This window comes from Phycodurus eques, chromosome 9 (genome assembly GCF_024500275.1).
Source record: "Phycodurus eques isolate BA_2022a chromosome 9, UOR_Pequ_1.1, whole genome shotgun sequence".
In the NCBI taxonomy this organism is placed as follows: domain Eukaryota; kingdom Metazoa; phylum Chordata; class Actinopteri; order Syngnathiformes; family Syngnathidae; genus Phycodurus; species Phycodurus eques.
Window position 1 is genome coordinate 11,276,154 of NC_084533.1, and position 20,085 is coordinate 11,296,238.

The window sequence follows — 20,085 nt, forward strand, 5'->3', positions numbered from 1 at the left end:
CCGACCGTGATCGTGAGACGCAGGGGTTAACTCCCTTCTCTCGTTGCACAGCTGAGGTGGGTGGCGGCAACAATAAAGCCACGAAGCAGCGATTTGCTGTTTTAATGGATTTATTAGCTCCTCTGCACTTTCTACGTCAACGGGTCCTCCGCTAATCGCTACTCTTCCCCGGTCGCCGTCACTACAATTGCTACTGTACATACTCGCACCGGCGCGCACTCCTTCCTACTTCGCAGTCCCGTCTCACTCACACATCGACACACACGCCCACACACACTGAGATTGCTGTCACAATCACGTGGGACAATACCCATAACAGAAGTATTTCGCCTTAAATTTCGACTTTAACGGTGAAATCCAAATTACGCGGAAATTCGTTTACGTCGGCAACGTAGGAACGGAACTTGTTCGTAAATCGAGGTCTTCCTGTGGTTTAATCTAGGCTAGAATTGCACCACACCCTGTTCAGTTCAAAATTTAAAAAAAATAACATTTTGAAGAGTAGAAGAAAAATTGTGTTTTTCAGGAGTTTTTACTGAGTGTAACTAGAAAAAAAACTCAGTGGTGAGGCTGCTTGTCCCAGCATGCTCTGAGTATGAGATAGTTGCAACATTAGCAGACGGTTGCTCAATGGATATTTTTTCTTTTTTATATTTATCAAGGGTGGGCTGGAATGAACCAGGGCCCACATCTGGCCTAGAACACATCACTGTATCTACTACAGACACCAGCATACTGTACACACAAGTGCCTTGCTCAGTGAAGCCTTGGCAGTAGGCTATAGAGCAGGGGCGTATGTTACATAATAACGTCCCCCACCCGGATTTATTTTCCAAGAAGGCGACAGAAAGGAGTGACAACTTTTAACAGAGAGTGTGTGGAATGGAGAAAATTACATGGAAATAGTAATCAAATGCAAAAAACTCTTTCCATCCAAATCGTGCTCCAACACATATTTTTTGCAACTGTTTTTGTAGAATTTTAACACGAAAAAGCAGATGTTTGTTTTTATTGAATTTATATTATACCATATTATATTTTGTACGTAATGTTAAAATTAAATGAGAAGTACCCTTTATTATAAATTAATTGTATCTGAGAATTGTTTTTTCTATCACTAAAAATGGGACAATACATATATACAAAAACATTTATATTACAAAAATACATTTTATTGAAGAAATGCTTAAATTACATTTCTTTACATTAAAATGTAGGAATATTGATTACTACATTTAGAAGTTTAGTCCAGATTTCTATAGAATTTTATCCCCAAAATGGGAGAATATTTTATTTTAATGTGTATCATTTTTTAACAGTTATAATTAATAGTTATTAATTTTTAATTCACAAAATTTCAAGCAAGATGTTTGCCTCATTAAACAAAAATAAGAAGACAATTTATTTTAGTATTTATGATACCAAATATTTTATTATACAATGGTTTTATTTTCTATTTTATTTTATTACAATTCTTAGATTTGTTTTCAATTATTGTTAACTAAATTGAAAGGGCATTTGCATTATGTTAACTGCAGAATGAAATCTCAAAACACCTTATAGTGAACACCTTTTCATGAACAACAAGTACAATTCAGCCTCCTCCAAGTTCCACCCATCCATTGTCAATACTTTTTATCCTGTTCAGGGTCGCTGTAGCCTATCCCAGCTGACTTCGGGCAAAGGGCGGACTACACCCTGAACTGGTCGCCAGTCAGTCGCAGGGCACATAAAGACACGGACAACTATTAGCACTCACATTCACACCATCACTGAGTGGGAACTAAATCCACGCTGCCCGCACCAAAGTCAGGCGAGTGTACCACTACACCATCAGTGACTCCCTCCAAGATCTCCATCCATCCAGTTTCTGAGCCGCTTCTCCTCACTAGGGTCGCGGGCGTGCTGGAGCTTATCCCAGCTGTCATCGGGCAGGAGGCGGGGTACACCCTTAACTGGTTGCCAGCCAATCGCAGGGCACATACATACAAACAACCATCCGCACTCACATTCACACCTACGGGCAATTTAGAGTCTCCAATTAATGCATGTTTTTGGGATGTGGGAGGAAACCGGAGTGCCCGGAGAAAACCCACGCAGGCACGGGGAGAACATCCAAACTCCACACAGGCGGGGCCGGGGATTGAACCCGGGTCCTCAGAACTGTGAGGCTGACGCTCTAACCAGTCGTCCACCGTGCCGCCCCCTCCAAGATCTGTCAATCCTAATGTGTATACACACTTCCTGCGCATGCCTTAATTTTGTCATTTTAATTTACTCAGAAATGTGAAAACATTTCAGAATTTTCAAATTGCCTCGCTGTCCTATCCTGGATTGGAAACGTTTTGCTTGTGGATCCTCCCTCCAATGTAATGGGTTCTTCTCTGTGGTCCATGAATTACCCTTGATAACCATCTAAAAGTTAAACAAAAATTACATAAATCCTAACCTCTTTAGTGGAGGTAATTCAAATCCCTTTTGGACTGACACTAGCATAAACTGCATTCTTGCAAACTTTAACGTGTACATATCTGAGCATGCTGGTACCCCGCCCCGGCTCCTCTCTTAGCTGCCAAAGCCTCTGTCATGAAGTGCGTAATCATGTATTGACAGGCTTCAACATGCTTTAGTTCGAATTGAAGGAGGCACAGAGTGACCACTGCTGACCACGCCTTCACCTGATCATCAGCCTCCATAAACAGAGTGGGAGTAGTGAGCTGGTCCTCATTTCCAATGCAAACCAGTGACGTGAGAGGTGGGTGGTGGGGGTCACACAGTGTGATTGGGTCAACATGCAAAGTCGGGAAAACTATTCATCCAAAAGAGTCATACACTAAAATGGAGAATTTCTCTTGGTGTGTTTATAGAACCAAACGACGTCAGGGAACCAAATCAAACCCCGAGTGCCAAACAAATGAGAACATCCTAAAGAGTGGGTGTGATTTTGCCAAAAGTGGCCTGTTTGAGAAGTCAGATCTCATGTTAAACGTTACCTCAGAGTGGGTTTCTGCTGAAACAGGAAGCTGCAACGTGCAAACGTGGAGCACGAGACCTTCCACACAAAGCTCTAAAAGCTTAGGGGATGTAATCTGTTTGGGCACAAGAGGAACAAGACACCGCGGTTGATCCGCCCAGTGAAGTGAAATCAAGATCGGCTTTTTTGTAACACTACAAGATGAACGACATTCTGCTCTGATGAACGTTTGCTTGGGAAGCCGCACATGACTAACTATTTGCAAAAGAGACAGTGGGGGCAAAAACAACACCAAAAAACCAGCAGTAAACTCGGTACGAGTGAAACTGAATCAAAAGTGACGCATTGTACAATATGTGATTACTATGCCATGATAAAAAATAAAAAAATAAAGTGTGTTTGGTTGGTTTGGAGGGCCTTCCAAAACTGTCAGCTCCCGCCCTCATTTCAACACACCATATAAGGCAATGAGCCAAAACCAGACCCAAGATCTTCAATCGTAGAATATTCAAATCCGAACCTACTAGTTGCCTTGACTTTAATAGTCGGAAGCATGAACTGTCCCAAAAAAAATTATCAATTTGACATCTGTCGGCAAAGGCCCTGAACTAAAGCCTCAATATGTCACTTTTTTTTTTTTTGCATTGTAACAAACACTCTAATCCTCCATGCATTGAAGTCGATTCAAAGAGGGATAACTACCACTAACCTCAAATTAACAGGATGCAGGTGTCCAGATCCATCGCGGAAAGTGTCAAAACAACCGTTGACATCGATGGAACCAATGAAAAAGTCAAAAACAAAAGGGTGAAACAAGGGATTGGCGAGGTGGGGGGGAGGGGGGGAATAATCCAAAGAGAACCTTTAAAGCGACAGTTGAAGGTGCGCACAACCGCCCAGAGACCCGCTCCACACCTTTCTCATGGCGAAAAACTGTAGGACGAGGCAAGAGAGGAGGGTTGGTTAAAAAAATTAAAAAAATTAAAAAAAAAAAAAAAAACAAGAGACGACGAATGTGTTGGAGGCAGAAAAAGGAGAAGTGTCGTGAAGCGAGCCGTCCTCTCCCTGTGAGTCACGCAGCCTCGATGCCATTGGTAGAGAGTGGCCCACAGGCAGGCGGCCTGCACCTGGCCAATCAGCGTGCGCTTAGGTGTGGGGCCCTTCAGGCAAATCAGCTCAGGTGCATTTTCTGGGATTGGATAGAGGTGAGGAGGAAAGGGGGATGGGAGGAACAAAGCCACAGGGCCGGGCTGCGAGAAAGACGATAGACGGGTTTCTCCTGCAGCGGAGGAGGTGAAGGTAAACACAGGTACGCACCCAGTGTAGACTTTGAACGGAGAAAAAAAGGGAGGCCTAAAATGAAGACTTCACAATGAAATGTGAGCCATATTAGCCTTGTCACTGTGGGTAGTTTAACATCGGACAAGTGGGGGAGTGCAGAACGAAAAAACAACAACTCATAAAACAACTACTGCCTGTAGGTGGCACAAATAATGTAACTAATAAGTTCACTTGAAGATGAACAGCTCACGTTCCATCACAAGACACGATGACATCATCTCAGGCTCAATTGAGATTCACTGTCACTGTGCAACCAATGTCGCAAAGGTCAGGGAGTCTAACACAGGCCTGTTGACAGTACCTATGTCAAAAATAAAGTCAAAGACTCAGAAAATATTCACAGTTATGGGGGAAAAAATGATTAAAAGAATAGTCAGAGAAATAAGTTGTATTTGCAAGAAAACCATTTTTTTTTTATTAAAGTCACAATCTTTCCATCCATCCATCCATTTTCTACCGCTTATCCGAGGTCGGGTCACGGGGACAGTAGCTTTAGCAGGGAGGCCCAGACTTCCCTCTCCCCAGCCACTTCATCCAGCTCTTCCGGGGGGGATCCCGAGGCGTTCCCAGGCCAGCCGAAAGACATTGTCTCTCCAGCGTGTCCTGGGTCGTACCCGGGGTCTCCTCCCGGTGGGACGTGCCCGGAACACCTCACCAGGGAGGCGTCCAGTAGGCATCCGAATCAGATGCCCCAGCCACCTCATCTGGCCCCTCTCAATGTGGAGGAGCAGCGGCTCTACTCTGAGATCCGCCTGGATGACCGAGCTTCCCACCCTATCTCTAAGGGAGAGCCCGGACACCCATCCATCCATCCATCAATTTTCTGAGTGACAGCAACCAAGTAGTCTCAAGACAGATCTCTGCCCTTCAGTGTCTGCCCATGTTCAACCTACGGTCACAGAACACGAGCTATAGCTGTGAAGCTATAGCACTATCATACAGTAGCTAATACTGTAGTGAGGCCTTGTGGTCTAAATAAATCCACATCCTTCCTTACATGTTAACTGCCATCTCACTGCATGACTACACAGCATTGTCTTACCTTCTACATGCTTAGATAATAACTACTACATCCCACAATGCACTGCAAAAGCCACCTTGCACTATTGGAAAGTCCCATTGCATTGTGGGATGTCCGCTACATCACATTATCGAGCTAGCGGTATCCGTAGTGAAATGCGTAATGTAAACAATTTTGTTTAGTCACGCAGTGGGACGTCATGTAAACATGCAAGGAAGAATAAGGGGATTTATTTACAGTGCTGTGAAAAAGTATTGGCCCCTTCTCAAATTCTTAAGATTTTTGCCTGGGTTCCCCAGTTTCATGTTTAAAGTAATCAAACACATGTAAATATCAGACAAATATTACCTAAGTGAACTTAAAATGCTGTTTTTAAATGGTGATTTCATTTATTAAGGAAAAACACTAGTTACCTGGCCCTGTGAGGAAAAAGTAATGGTTTCTTAAACCTAATGACTGGTTGGGCCATCCTCAGCAGCAAGAACTGAAATCAAGTGTTTTCTCTAGCTGGCCATGAGTCTTTTAAATCTCTTTGAACTATTTTGGCTCATTTTTCCTTGCAGAATTGTTGGAATTCAGCAAAAATTGAGGGGTTGTGAGCATGAACGGCCTTTTTAAGTTCATGCCACTGCATTTCAATCGGATTCAAGTCTGGACTTTGACTAGGGCCCTCCAAAACCATCATTTTGTTTTTTTCAGCCTTTCAGAAGTTGACTTGCTGATGTGTTTTGGATTGTTATCCTGCTGCAGGACCCAAGTGCGCGTCAGCTTGCCATGCCATGTTATTTTCAATTCGCCAGCGTTTCGGCGAATGACCGATGAGCAGCCCTCATGCTGGCTGCTCAGGTGGCGGAGGAACGAGCAGAATGTACTATTGAACTGAATGTACTGAATGTACTGTTAGCCACAAGTGATTCACGCTTCTCAAGACACTCAAGATTATTAAAGCTTTTTGTTTAATAATAATAACATAGGGTGAGGAGGAAGCCCGGGTGCTGGTGTCAGCGGCGTTGTCCACTACGGTGGAATGCAGACAAGTCTCGCCGGCAGGCGGGACCCTGTGTGGATGTAGAGGGGATGCGGAAAGATATGTGCAATAGCTGAGCTCGTCACATAGATGTTCACGAGTCACCACTGAAGCCAGGTGCTCGAGAGCTTGATGAGAGAGAGATAGGTAGGTGATAACTTAGGTGAAGTTTGTTTTGGTTTTGTGATCTCCCCGCCTTTTCTAGTTTACATTACGTGACAACAACAACACATAGTCCTTCAGTGAACGTGTTGAGTGAACATGAACCTCGGGGCTGAATCATGAACTGAACGAGGAAGCACTTGAATGATTCTGTGAAAAAGAACTGAACGATTCGGTGAACGAATGTTTTAAATGAACTGATTCTAGTGATTCAGTACACTCAAAAGAACTGCCATCCCCATCATTAACGTTTAGTGAAGTCCCACCCCTGCCTGCACGCTGGCTGCTCATTGGTCATTCGCCAAAGATTCAGAAGTGAGTGACAGAACGCTACAGCAGTTCCTGTTTCCGCTCCAAGTCGACTGACTCGCTGAGAAGGGTCTGAACCAAAGGAGAGGCGTAACCAAAGGTGCAGACAAATACTATTGGAGCGCACGCGGCAGCCAAGCATAAACAACAAATCATTTCATAAACTGATTCAGTTCAGTACGTTCTAAAAAGATTCATTCTTTTGAACGAAACATTTGCAAACGAAACAGCACTAATGTCACCACTGTCCCCCCATAAATTACGCCTATTGTGCGAGTTGATTTTCTTCGGACAGATTCTGTTTAAGTCATTTCTTGACAGGTCTGAAAGTAATCAGGCTTGGATGTGATCAATGAAAATTGACCAAAAATTGTGATTAGACACAATTTATTAATGATGGGGTAATTACTTTTTCACACAGGGCCAGGTAACATTGAATATTCTTCTTTTCATCATTTCAGAAATCTTTTCAGAAATCATCATTTAAAAACAGCATTTTAAGTTCGCTTGAGTTATATTTGTCTGATATTTACATTTGTTTGATGAGATTAAACATTAAAGTGGGAAACTATGCAAAAATCTAAGAATGTGAGAAGGGGGCCAATACTTTCTCACGGCACTGTACACCACAAAGACTCATAATACTGTCACCAGGAAGAAGGTGGAACTCAGGCAGACATTGGATGGGTGAGCCCTGGCTAGAGACCATAAACTCATTAGTTAGCCGTCATAACTTCTGCGAAGGGACAGTTTTGCATTGTTTTGCTTTTTATTTATTTTTTTGTTTTTCAACTTGTCTCTTTGTTTGTGACTGTGATCACCTATGTTAAATGTCTCTAGGCATTGATAAAAATATACTGTGGGATAATTTAGAACCCCAAAAAAAAAGATACATGCAATGTGTGACGCATGGAGCCAGTGATGTTTGCACAGCACGACAAAAAGCTATTTGTGCCTACACCAGGTATTCTTTAGATTAAAGTGGGAATAAAATCATATACTGCATTTGAGAAATAAGTTGTATATTTTAATTGTTGTTTATGGTAAACCACCATTTGCGGTTCGCCTATTCACTGATTTCGTTTTGACCTATCCTCTGTTATTCTCGGGAAAAGTTATATTTTCACTAACTTTGTGCTTTGGTCAAAGCAATAACCGTTTTGATTGATAAATTTATAGGAAACCCATTTTAATATGAGCAGAATAGTAATACAATTACAAAAATAATAAGTTGTCATTATGGAGGAAAAAAAGTCTATTTTATGAGGGGATGCATAGTTATGAGAACAAAGTCGTTTGTACAAGGATAATGTCTTAATATGACGAGAACAGTTATAGAATTACAGAGAGAGGGGTTGCAAAAAACAAGGTATGACAAAGTCGCTAAGGAAAGTAAGGAAAACTCTTAATACAGTATCATGGCAGTAGTAAAAGTAGAACTACACCATTAAATGGTGAGAAGTCATGGGATTATAACAAAGTCGCAACTAGAGAGTGAGATACTGAATATTATAAGAACAGTCATTAATACCAGACTGCAATCGTAATCAAAGAATAAAATTAGCAGAACAGGATACAGTCTTGATAGATGCATGCAGTTGTGACCTGGTGAGAATACGCTGAAGAGAAAACAGGAAGCTGTGGTCTGTGGTGAGCGCCAAAGCCTCTTTACACACTTCTGTCTTTCCACCACCTTTATGTCAAGCTTCAACTGAAAGCTATAGGAGGACTATCATGGTCTTCACTCACAGTACATACCCTATACACTGGAAGTGGTACACTTGCACAATTTAACGAAATTAATTACACAAAGTGTATCAAACAGTGCAGTGGCCCAATTAATCACCGGGCGTGTCATCCATAAACAACTTGAACTGAACGTCTTCAATTTCTGCCTGATGAACGTTATTGTGAACCCGCTCATTCTGGCATCTGTGAACAGTTTTTGAACGACAGTTCATTTTTGTTTTAGAATGCCAGGTTTGATTTGGGACTTCCAGCAGAAAATCCATCCGAACATATTATTTATGAGCCTTTATATGTCGGGGGATTTAACGGCGTATTTGGCAACCAATTCAGTGCGGCCGCCATTCATGTTTATTTTAGGCATTCAAGTCGCGGCTCCGTGAGTGTGTGGGGTGTGTTCAGGGACACCTTGTGAATGGGAGTGAATGTGTTATTTGGTTCTTCTGTAATACATAATTGTAAAAAAAATATTATTAGGAAAACGTGTATTTGTATCACAACACTTTAGCTACAACATATGATCACATTGTAATGATATGGAATTTAATGTCATTGCAAATATTTTTTTAACATGGTCAGTCAAAGCTGCGAGGAATGCAAAGTAATCAATGTCCGAGAATGAATGTGACTTTTACTGTCGTTGCTGTCATGCTGTCTCAGACTGCGCAGCGTAACAATAAAAGCTGTGTAATCCCCCTGAGTGTCTGTGGTGTACTGAAGCGACAGTGATGTGGAGCTATATTAACTGGTGGCTTGTTGCACATGCAACTCACAGCAGCACTACAGTATGAGCAGCATCACTCACTCTGCCTCCACAAATGATTTGATCCTCCTTACAGCCTTAGTTTCCTACCTCGGATTGTGTTTGTGTTGGCACATTAACGAATACAGTCCGTTGTTTTTTTTGTTTTTTTAATTCCGCATTTTAAAAAAGACAATTTATGCAACAAGTTATTCCTCATGTTTTTGAGACTGTAGGGTGAAAGCTGCAGCTGGCTACTAGTGTGGACTGACTGGCTGGTAAAAACGGGCAAATGTCAGTATTTGGAGCATAATAGCATGTCAGCAACATATTGAGGGAGGTAAAAGAACCATGAACTGGTTAATTTTTGTAAATGTGAACGTTGTTCAACAGATTGAATTATGAACTTTGAACTGAGGGAGTTCATTTTAAAAGTTGTGAACTCAACTTTGACCTACTTCACATAGAAAATGAACTTTCCCGACACTGATCGACAGGCAGAGGTGGGTGGAGTTGCCAAATGTTGTACTCAAGTAAGAGTACTGTTACTTGACAATAATGAGACACAAGTAAAAGTAAAAAGTAGTCCTCCAAAAAAGTACACAGTGAAAAAACTACTCATGTACTGAGTAAATGGTGAGTAACTTCTGATTTATTTAATCAGAACATGAACAACAAATATCCATTCATCCATTTTCTGAGCCGCTTCTCCTCACTAGGGTCGCGGCGTGCTGGAGCCTATTCCAGCTGTCATCAGACAGGAGGTGGGGTACACCCTGAACTGGTTGCCAGTCAATCGCAGGGCACATAGGAACAAACAACCATTCGCACTCACAGTCATGCCTACGGGCAATTTAGTCTCCAATTCATGCATGTTTTTGGGATGTGGGAGGAAACCGGAGTGCCCGGAGAAAACCCACGCAGGCACGGGGAGAACATGCAAACTCCACACAGGCGGGGCCAGGGATTGAACCCGGGTCCTCAGAACTGTGAGGCTGACGCTCTAACCAGTCGGCCACCGTGCCACCTGAACAACAAATAATAATAACAAAATAAATGTGAATGTGCTGTGTGTGTGTGTGTGTGTGTGCGTGTGAGTGTACAGTGTGAGCGAGATTAGCACGTACCCGAAGGGATGCATGTTTTACAGTTACTTGTGATAAAATATGGCAAATGTGAGCTAATATGCAGAGCCAAAACAACAACAAAACATCTGCCATTTACCGCAAGGTGTTTTTTCAAGTTAGAAGTGGGCTGAAATATCCACGTTTGGGCAGACAGTGCCAGACAATACAAGAAAGCTGTTGTTTTCGCACGCCATTGCCTTCAATGGCATTGGCCGGACTGACTTATTTAGTGTTAATACCTGTGCCTGGGAATAAACTCGTTGTGTGAGGTCATGTGACTTCATTGTGTCGTTTGATTGGTGAACTAGACTTAAACGTCACTAGCGCTTAAAGTGGGTTGGAGCAAACAGTGGCCAATGCGGAACTCGAAGCCATAGTCTAAACAGATATGTCGCGCATGAAATAGTTCATAAATAAGCAATAATGGATATATAAACGTAGCAAGCGGCATTTAAATCTTTGTAACGGAGTCAAAGTACAATTTCTTCTTAACATAAATACTCGAGTAAAAGTAAAAAATATGACGTATTAAAACTACTTTGAAAAGTACAATTTATACAAAATGCTACTTGAGTAAATGTAGCAGAGTAAATGTAGTGCGTTACTACCCACCGCTGTCAAAAGGCGAGTCCAAATTTAGTTGTGCACCTTCAGTGTAGTCGGGCTCCCTCGTGCCGCAACACACCAGGCAGCACTGAGATGTAGCGAATGAGATGCAGCATAATTAAAAGCAAGAAGAAGAGGCAGAGTGAGTCCCAAACTAAGCTCCAGTAATAGTCGTTACCACAGAGAAGAGAATATACCGTATATTCCTGTGAGTAATGTATGCTCTATTTTCTAAAGTAGCAGTTGTTTGAAGGTTTAAACATGACCGTAACATCTATGCCAATTTCTATTCTATCTCAGCATTAAGCTAATAGACTTTCTTCAGAGCCTTGAGTCTTTTTTTCTTTTTCTCAAAGTGATGCTATGCAATAGTCTCCCATTTCTTGAAAGTGAGAGTGTGAAAACTGGAAAGTAACACTTAAAAAAAAACAAAAAAAAAACATGTTTTAGTAAGTTTAGATGTATTCAATGCATTTGTATCTAGGACCAAGAAGTGTTTCTTTATTTATTTATTTGTTTCTTCATTCATTCCAATATGTATCTATTTATTTATGTCACTATTGAATTACTTCACTGCTTCTGTGAGGTAATCACAAATTTAATAAACGATGTGGACTTAATGGTAAATATTTAGGCCAGTATGTTTCATTTGTTTCATGTGTGAGTTAATAACAGGCACTTTAAACGTAGCAGAAAATATAGATGCGGGAATATCAGACCCTGATTATATTGCACGCAAAGCGGCGGGATTTCAAGGCCTGGCAGGTGGTCTCTGCCCGATCTGGATCCCACAAAACCTTGCAAAGCTGAGTGACTATGGCAATGTAATCAGAGCCATTGCTCAAACATTGCTCATACCCAATACAAACATTTAATAGACCACTGAAGGAACAGGAAACAGATAAACAAGAGCAGTTGATGACAAATGAACTTTTTGAGAGCTTTAGGGAGACACCGTAAAACAACTCTTCATGACATCAGCAACAACCTCTTGAGGGCAAGAGAATCAACAAAAGTACAAATGTTAAATAGACTCTTCAAACTTTGAGAAATTAGTCTTCCATGTCAGTTTAGAAGAAGAGGAGCAAGAATCCTGTTCATTTTAAGTGCTAACTTGTCCAAGACCATTGACATAGCTGGTGGGGTCACATCAGTCGTACATACTGTACATGCACGCTCCGTGTTCTTTTACTTATAGTCATTTGTTTTTGTCGTTCTCTTATGTAGGCAGAGGAACTATGAGGACAGTATTAGGGGGAACTACAGTGACAGTGAAGTTGCGAGTGCCTAACGTGACTCACTCAACACAGTGAAGTCTACCTCCTTGTGTGTATTTCCCCAAATGAATGCAAAATAGGAAGCAAGCGTTTCAACATTTCGGTGACTCAACAAGGTCGTTTGAATTGCACAGTAATTGTGCAGACACACACATTATGTGACTGTACAATACAGAGCATTAATGCAATAGCAAGATGAGCAGGATGTACATGTCTTCAATAAAATGTCAGTCTGACTATATATTTTGCTACCCAATCTCTTTTCCTCAATAAATTATCCATTCAGCCCTCCATTTTATTCACCATTTATCCTCATTAGGATTACAGGTGTGCTGGAGCATATCCAAGGTAACTTCGGGCGAGGGGCGTGGTACACCCTCGACTGGATGCCAGCCAATCCCAGGGCACATATAGACAAACAAACATTCACACCTAAGGACAATTTGCAGTCTTCAACGAACCATTGATCCATGTTTTTGTAATGTGGGAGGAAATCTACACAGGAAGGCCGGAGTCTAGATTTGAACCCACAACCTCTAAACTGTGAGGGGGATGTGCTAAACAGTGATCCACCGTGCCACCCTAAATCTTAGCTGTCCCAGTATTTTATGTGTGTGTGTGTGTGTGTGTGTGTGTGTGTGTGTGTGTGTGTGTGTATGCGTGTGTGTGTGTGTGCTTTCGTGCGTATGTATCTATAGTATCGAATCTATCTTAAACTGATGATTGTGCCCTGCAAATTCTGCCTAGCAACAAGAGGCTGTGCAAAGTGTGACATGACGTGGTCAGCAAATAGAATTAGCGCAATCGTGCCAAATCTAGAAAAAAATGCTTTCTGGAATCACAGAGATTGTTGTTGTATTGTTGATAGCTGCATGTGCATTGTGTCACATTTTAAGAATATTTGAATTCAAAAGAACAGATTCAGGGGTGGCTTCTCTACTGAAGCGGCTGCTTCCCCACTATTTTTATCCATATAAAAAGGCAGCTGAACACATTTAGCAACAGTTGTGTTGTTAGCTGAAGAAAGACACAGGGTGGAATGAACATAACGACCGTGACTTGGGTCGACAGGTTCCATTATACTGGAACAGTGATTTTTGTCTTTTAAGTTAATTTCAGTGTAACACGCATCTTGAGGTTTGTTAAATAATACAATTTACACTGTGGAGTATCCTTGCTCGGGGCCTGCTGGTGTTGTAATAATACTTGAGCTCACCAGTGCCGTCATTGGAGTCAACTGGAGTTCTTGTTCTGTTTTAAACTGAATGAGTGTTATATTGTATGTTGTTTTTATGGAAGACAGCTATTGTATGTTACAAAAAAATGACCGCTGTGTGACCATATCGGACTATAGAGAGCAGAGTGTTTTATAGTTAATGAGTTGCACTCAGCATGTGCGTTCTGCTGCAGCCATTGGTCATTTGGTCATTTCGCATTGTGGCCGTGCCCCACCAGATTCAGCCGATTGCATTGTGTTTTCATTTTCCTCAATATGTGATTCAACTGTAAAATCTTTGTAATGCTGACTGCTTGTTCTGATTCCTTTCCTGCATCTCTCCCTGTCTTTTCTACAGAGTCCTGTGGTGACAAAGTATGAGAACAATCAAAATTTTTGATAATCTGTTCCCTCAATTTAGTAATCTGTACCTTCAATTTACTAATCTGTACCCTCAATTTAATAAACTGTGCGTGCAGTTTAGTAATCTGTTCCCTCAATTTAGTAATCTGTACCCTCAGTTTAGTAAACTACCCTCAATTTAGTAATAGGTTCCCTCAATTTAGTAATCGGTATCTTCAATTTAGTAATCTGTACCCTCAGTTTTACCTGGGTTTCTGGCCCGTTTGCATGTTCCCCATGTGCTTGTGGGGGTTTTCTACTTCTACAATTGGAAACAACAAATCCAAATGCCACCACACAACGACATTAAACCCAGAACACGGCGACATTAAAGTACAATGGAAGTGAGCACAGGGACTCCCGCCGACTGTATAATTCATCCAGATTACCAGACATTCATATTGCTGACGGACCAATGGGTTTCCATTTCTCTTTAATAAGGAAAAATCTATTAAAAGATTATCAGACCATCCATTTTCTGTACCGCTTATCCTCACGAGGGTCGCGGGCGTGCTGGAGCTATCTTCGGGCGGGAGGCGGGGTACACCCTGAACTGGTCGCCAGCCAATTGCAGGGCTCACATTCACACCTACGGGCATATTAAAAGATTATCCGAATGAAATTAAAATTGGGATTAGAACTAAATACTCCACTCTACCCATATCACCAAAGCCTAAATAAACAAATTTCAAAACCTTAAATTATAGCTATCCTTGCAATGATTATTTCTAAGACAAAGATTCAACATCTTTTTATTGTACTGTGTTGGGGAGCATTTCAACAATGGTTATCTTAAAAGAACAACAAATCACCCAATCATGACTGCAAAGACATTAAATGTGGAAAAATTAAAAATGGAAAATGATCTATAACACCCTTATTATGATTACCAAACAATTTATCCAAAGATTGCACTGTTTTTGGTGTATATGAATGAAGTAAAAAACTTAAAAATATTGAAATGGGTCAAAACCAAACAAACCTTGACTGAGTACTCTGTACCTTGACATGTACTGTGTATATGAATATTTTGTTTTCTAATTCAATCTCTGGCTTTTATTTTAGTTAAGTGTTTGTTTTTATTTTTCATTATCTTGTCATATGTACTGTTTTGTACATGTTTTGTGCCTGCTCTGTTTTTCAATTTTGATCATTTGTTGCGGAATATTTATTAAATTGTAATGCTAGACTTTGATTAATAAAGTTGGGACGGAAAGAAAAAACGTAAAGTAGCACACATTTTAATAAACTAAATTGGAAAAGTAAGTGAAAGTGAGTTATTTCGGAGCTATTTCGGAAAGTAAACACTTTCAGATTGCCATATATTGTCAATCTTCCAACTTCGCTCATTAAACTAAAACCAAATTTGGTGACCCCTGGCTTAACACTATCTTCTAGAGGCCTGTGCATCATTGTGTTATCGCTGGGATAAATTAGTCACATAATAATGATGCATACGACTTATATAATGCTTTTCAAGGCACTCAAAGATGCTTTAAAATTGCACACATTATTCATTCGTTCCACAGTCACACCCTCGTGGCAGTCAGCTACTTATGTAGCCACAGCTGACCTGGGGTAGTCTGACTGAAGCGTGGCTTCCATTCTGCGCCTACGGCCTCTCCGACCACCACCACACATCCAACCACATTCATTCAACGGACATTAAGTGACTTGCCCAGAGACACAACGACAACATGCGCTCGGGCGAGAGAGGATACAAACCGGTGACCCTCCGTTTGCAAAGCCTATACGTACACACTGCACCACACTGCCCACCACATGATTCTTGCATTCATATTTCATAAACATTCATACACTGTGTATACTGCAGTTATGTCCATACTGCACTTTGGTGTCATTGCGCTCAGTCAACACAGCAGGTCATATCATCTTGGAGTCAGACTGACAGCTAAAATTAGGATTTTTTTTTTTTGCACAGTGCTACAAAGGATGACTATTCTGCTTGTTTTTAGAAGTGTTGATCGAATTTGCCTCTCCCGTGGTTGTCCAGACAGCCTCCCTCTTATTGACCTCCGAGCCACACAAATAATGCAGTGTGTCCTCCAAAGCCTCTGCGGATCCCAGGCCCTCAAGGATTGTTTCAGTGTTCTTATCAGAGTTTGTGAGTCCACATTACTCGGGCATAACTCTTGACGGAATGATCTGGATTCCCTGTGATGCTTAAAGGATGTCATTCTTTTGTGGACTGGCGCATAGACATAATAGTGGCGTGTGCTGTTGATTTGGAGTGTGTCATGCAATAGCAGTTGCGCCTTCAAATGGGATCACAGCATGTAAAAAATAAGGGGCTTCTGTTATCACATGACGATAACCAGTGGCCAATTTTTCATTGAGAAGGCTGAAAAGAAAAGGTGTGTCCCTGAAGGGGGTCATGCGCCCCAACAGTGATGTCATACACGCATGGCACACGCGCGCACACACACACACACACACACACTAAAGCATGTCTCTCTTATGCTTGATTCAAGCAATGCTGGTCTTTGTGGGGTTTCTAAGGAATTTGATTAGCCGAGATTACTGGTGAGTTCCCCTTCAGTGTTACAAAGTAATACTTAAAAATTGTTATCAGACTCAATTCCGGAATGTAATCGTTGGAGAAGAGATACTTCCGTGGCATGATTACAGTAATGCATTGTATATTTTCATCTGCTTTTCCTGTACATCAGCTCTTTCTACTCTGTAGGTTTTCAGCCATCATAAAAATACCAAAGCAATATGGTCAAGTAATCACATGACAAACTGCAAGAGTGAGTCATCACAATGGAGGCAAAGTGAACTATGTCGTGTGTTACACAAGCAGGGGAAACACAAATGTCACTTTATTCTCACGATTAAAACAACAGCAGGACAAGTTTAGATGTATTTACGGGCTGTTGTTTTGAGTTCCACAAACTTTGACACTGATTAGCTTACTGGAAAAAAAGACAAGGCAGGATGTGACGCTCAATTTGAAGATACCAAATTGTCCTAGCACGGTACCAAGCTTATAGGTACTGGTAGTTGTTCCACCATTTTATTTATTTATTTTTTTGTTTCAAATCTCTATCCTCTATTTTGATATACAGCTGATTTGAAATTTTTAGTAACAAATTGAGCGTGAAGGATATATATATATATATATATATATGTGTGTGTGTGTGTGTGTGTGTGTGTGTGTGTATGCACACCAGAGCTGGTCCGTGAGAAAAATGCCTACTCTAAACCAGTCCACGGTGCAAAGAAGGTTAGGGAACACTGTTTTAGAGGACTTCATTATTCCTTCTGCTGAGGATCTGTACGGAGATGCAGATTTCATCTTCCAGCAGGACCTGGCCCCTGCCCATACCGCCAGAAGCACCAAAACTTGGTTTGATCCCTATGCCATCACAGTGGTTGACTGGCCAGCCAACTTGTTGGAATTCCCAACCAAGTATTGAAAAATAACATAGTTTTGAAAGTACCATATTTTGATTGATTTAATGTGACCCTAATTTCTTTCTCCTATTTTTCTTCAAAGACTGAGAAGTAAATGGTGATTACTTCACAGTATTCTAATTTTTTTAATTCCTGATTTTGTGGGCTAGAATCCCGTTATGTAAAAATAATCAAATCAATACTTTAAATTGTTTAAATTGTCGACCTTGAATCTATAATCTATGAAAGTTTAACTTTTTGAATGGAATTATGGAAATAAACTTTTCCATGATATTCAAATTTTTTGGAAAGGGTCACAATTTTTGGTTAATTTAACGGATCACACCCAAGCCTGATTACTTGTTCAATCAAGAAATCACTTAAACAGAATCTGTCCCGAATTTGAGTGTGTGTGTGTGTGTGTGTATGTGTGTGTGTGTGTCCTCAGCAACCAAATGCGTACTGTACTACAGTGTATATACAACGTACAATGCACTATACAAAGTAAACATCTGTTACTGCAAATACTTTGAAAACACTAATGTAATCGATACAATTTTACTGGGAAGTCATTGCATTGTGGCTTTGGGAAAGTGGTGTTAAAAATAGGTCACTTTCCTTCATAAAAACGTGTCTAATGACAACGCACACATTGAAGGAGCAATTTATACATGGGCATGCCAGTGCTGTGGGTCGCATACCTGCCAGACATGAAGTGCGAGAGAGAAATGAGGCAGCAGGTGAAATTTCCCCTGCCTCTCCCCTCTCTCAACCTGATGTCAAGCAGAGTGGAAGCACCTTCCAACATGTCTGACGGGGTGGAATTCAGCTGTCGCCATTAAAAGGAACTCTCGAAAGTAGCAGTTCCCCTAACACAGCTCCGGACGCAAGGAATGCACCACGGTGAGCGGCGGTTCTTTTCTATTAGCAAAAGGGGAAGTTAGACAGTTTTGTTTCTCTTTTCGTGAGTGGGTTCCTGCAATTGTGTGTGCATGTCATTGGCGGTATCAGCCATCTCATGTGACAGTGGAGTTAAAGCATTATGAACATTGCCACCTTGTGGTTATGATTCAGGTGTCAAATGACAATGGTAGCCATGTACATAAATGAATGTAACCTATTACATTGGTTAGACAGACCATTGGTGTTATTATTTACACAGCACAGAGTGATGTTTTCATTGGAAATAAACATGGCTTCTGCTGTACGGGAAAATGAAATGGTGGAACACTAACATGATGTGTAAACTGAAGTACTCTTTCTGGGTGCATAGTTAGGTAGGTTAGTGGGTGGTTGGATGATTGGGTAGGGTCAGTAAAAATGTAGGAAGGTGGTTGGGTGGTTGTGTATGGTTGGGTAGGTGGGTGGTTGGCTGTAGGATTAGTTTAGCATTACATAAATCAAATAAATATAAAATAAATTAGATAAATGTACTAAGGAAGATTGGTCGGTGGAGCAGGGTTGGTTGGATTGGTGGGTGGATGAGTCGGTGGTAGAGCGCATGAGTGGCAATTCGGATTCACTCGTGAGTCCGCTTGAAAAAACAAATCTGGAATCACAATTTTCTTATTCAAATGGGAACTAATCAAAGTACGTATTTAATTCTGACAAGAGCTGCAAGGCTTTGTTTGCTTCTGCTGCAATTTTGACTTAATGTGCATGCGTATATGGGCAGTTTTAGCCACAGTTACTTATGCAAGATTCATTCAACAGCATGCATTTACACCTTTTACGGCTCTGAGACCGGCATATAACAGACCACGGACACAATGCGGAGAGGAATCCTAGTTAAAGTAAGACATTTTAAACTAAAAAGAAGAGTTTTGGCAACAGGTTTTTCTGGCGGGAAAACCAGTTGCTAAATCGCACCAGCCAAAATGTGTCAACTGTCTTCTCTGGTGTTGTGACAAAATATGCGACCCCAAAAAAAATGACCAGGACTAAATCAAGGGGCTATAGATAGTTTTTAAATAAGCAAATTGGATTATTCATTTGTTAGACAATGACATATCTTTTTTTTTTTTTTTTTAGAAGAGTACAAGGAGTAACTATTCGATTGTGATTCGTTAGTCATTTGTTACTGTCAATGCAAATAGCGATTGGGGATTTGGATGACGAGTCCCGGCTCAAGTGGGTAGGTATGTACACCAGTAGGTGGATGCTTAGGTTTGGTAGAGAAGGACAGAGTAGGTCATTGGGTGGATGACTTTGTAGGGTCTCTAGGTTAGTGGGTGGATGACAAAAATATGTAGAGCATGGTAGGAAGGTGGGTGGATGGTTGGAAGATTGGTACGATCTGGTCGGTAAGTATGTTTTTAGATGTGTGGGTGTGCTGGCTGGCTGGCTGGATGGCTGGATGGGGTGGGGTAGGTAGGTAGGTAGGTAGGTAGGTAGGTAGGTAGGTAGGCAGGCAGGCAGGCACTGTACCTACTTACCTACTCTGCTCTACTTTCTCTATCCATCTACCGAGTACAGTAGACCAGAGTACGGTAAATATATAGCTAGCTACCTACCCTACCCAATCATCCACCCACCTCCCGAACCAGCCCAATCATCCACCCACCTACCTGTAGCCGAACCTATTAACCATCCACCCACTTATCTACCTGCCATCCTACCAACCATCCCCCCTTACTGACCTAGCTACTTGCACTACTTACCTTACCCATCCACCACGTAATCATACAGCAGCCAACCGCCTACCTACTCTACCTTTTT

At 41.3% G+C, this 20,085-nt stretch overlaps 1 protein-coding gene across 2 annotated transcripts in view; it reads right to left on the minus strand.

The window, feature by feature from the left end:
- The window catches only part of elf1 (E74-like ETS transcription factor 1), a 70,132-nt gene that overhangs the window by 46,077 nt on the left and 3,970 nt on the right, over window positions 1-20,085 (minus strand). The window contains exon 1 of one of the 2 annotated variants that reach the window (XM_061685056.1): window positions 3,684-4,018. The exons of the other annotated variant lie outside the window; for it this stretch is intronic. The gene's annotated coding sequence lies outside the window, so the exon portion shown is untranslated. Of the gene's footprint in view, window positions 1-3,683; window positions 4,019-20,085 lie in introns of those variants that run through there. 2 annotated transcript variants of the gene reach the window in all.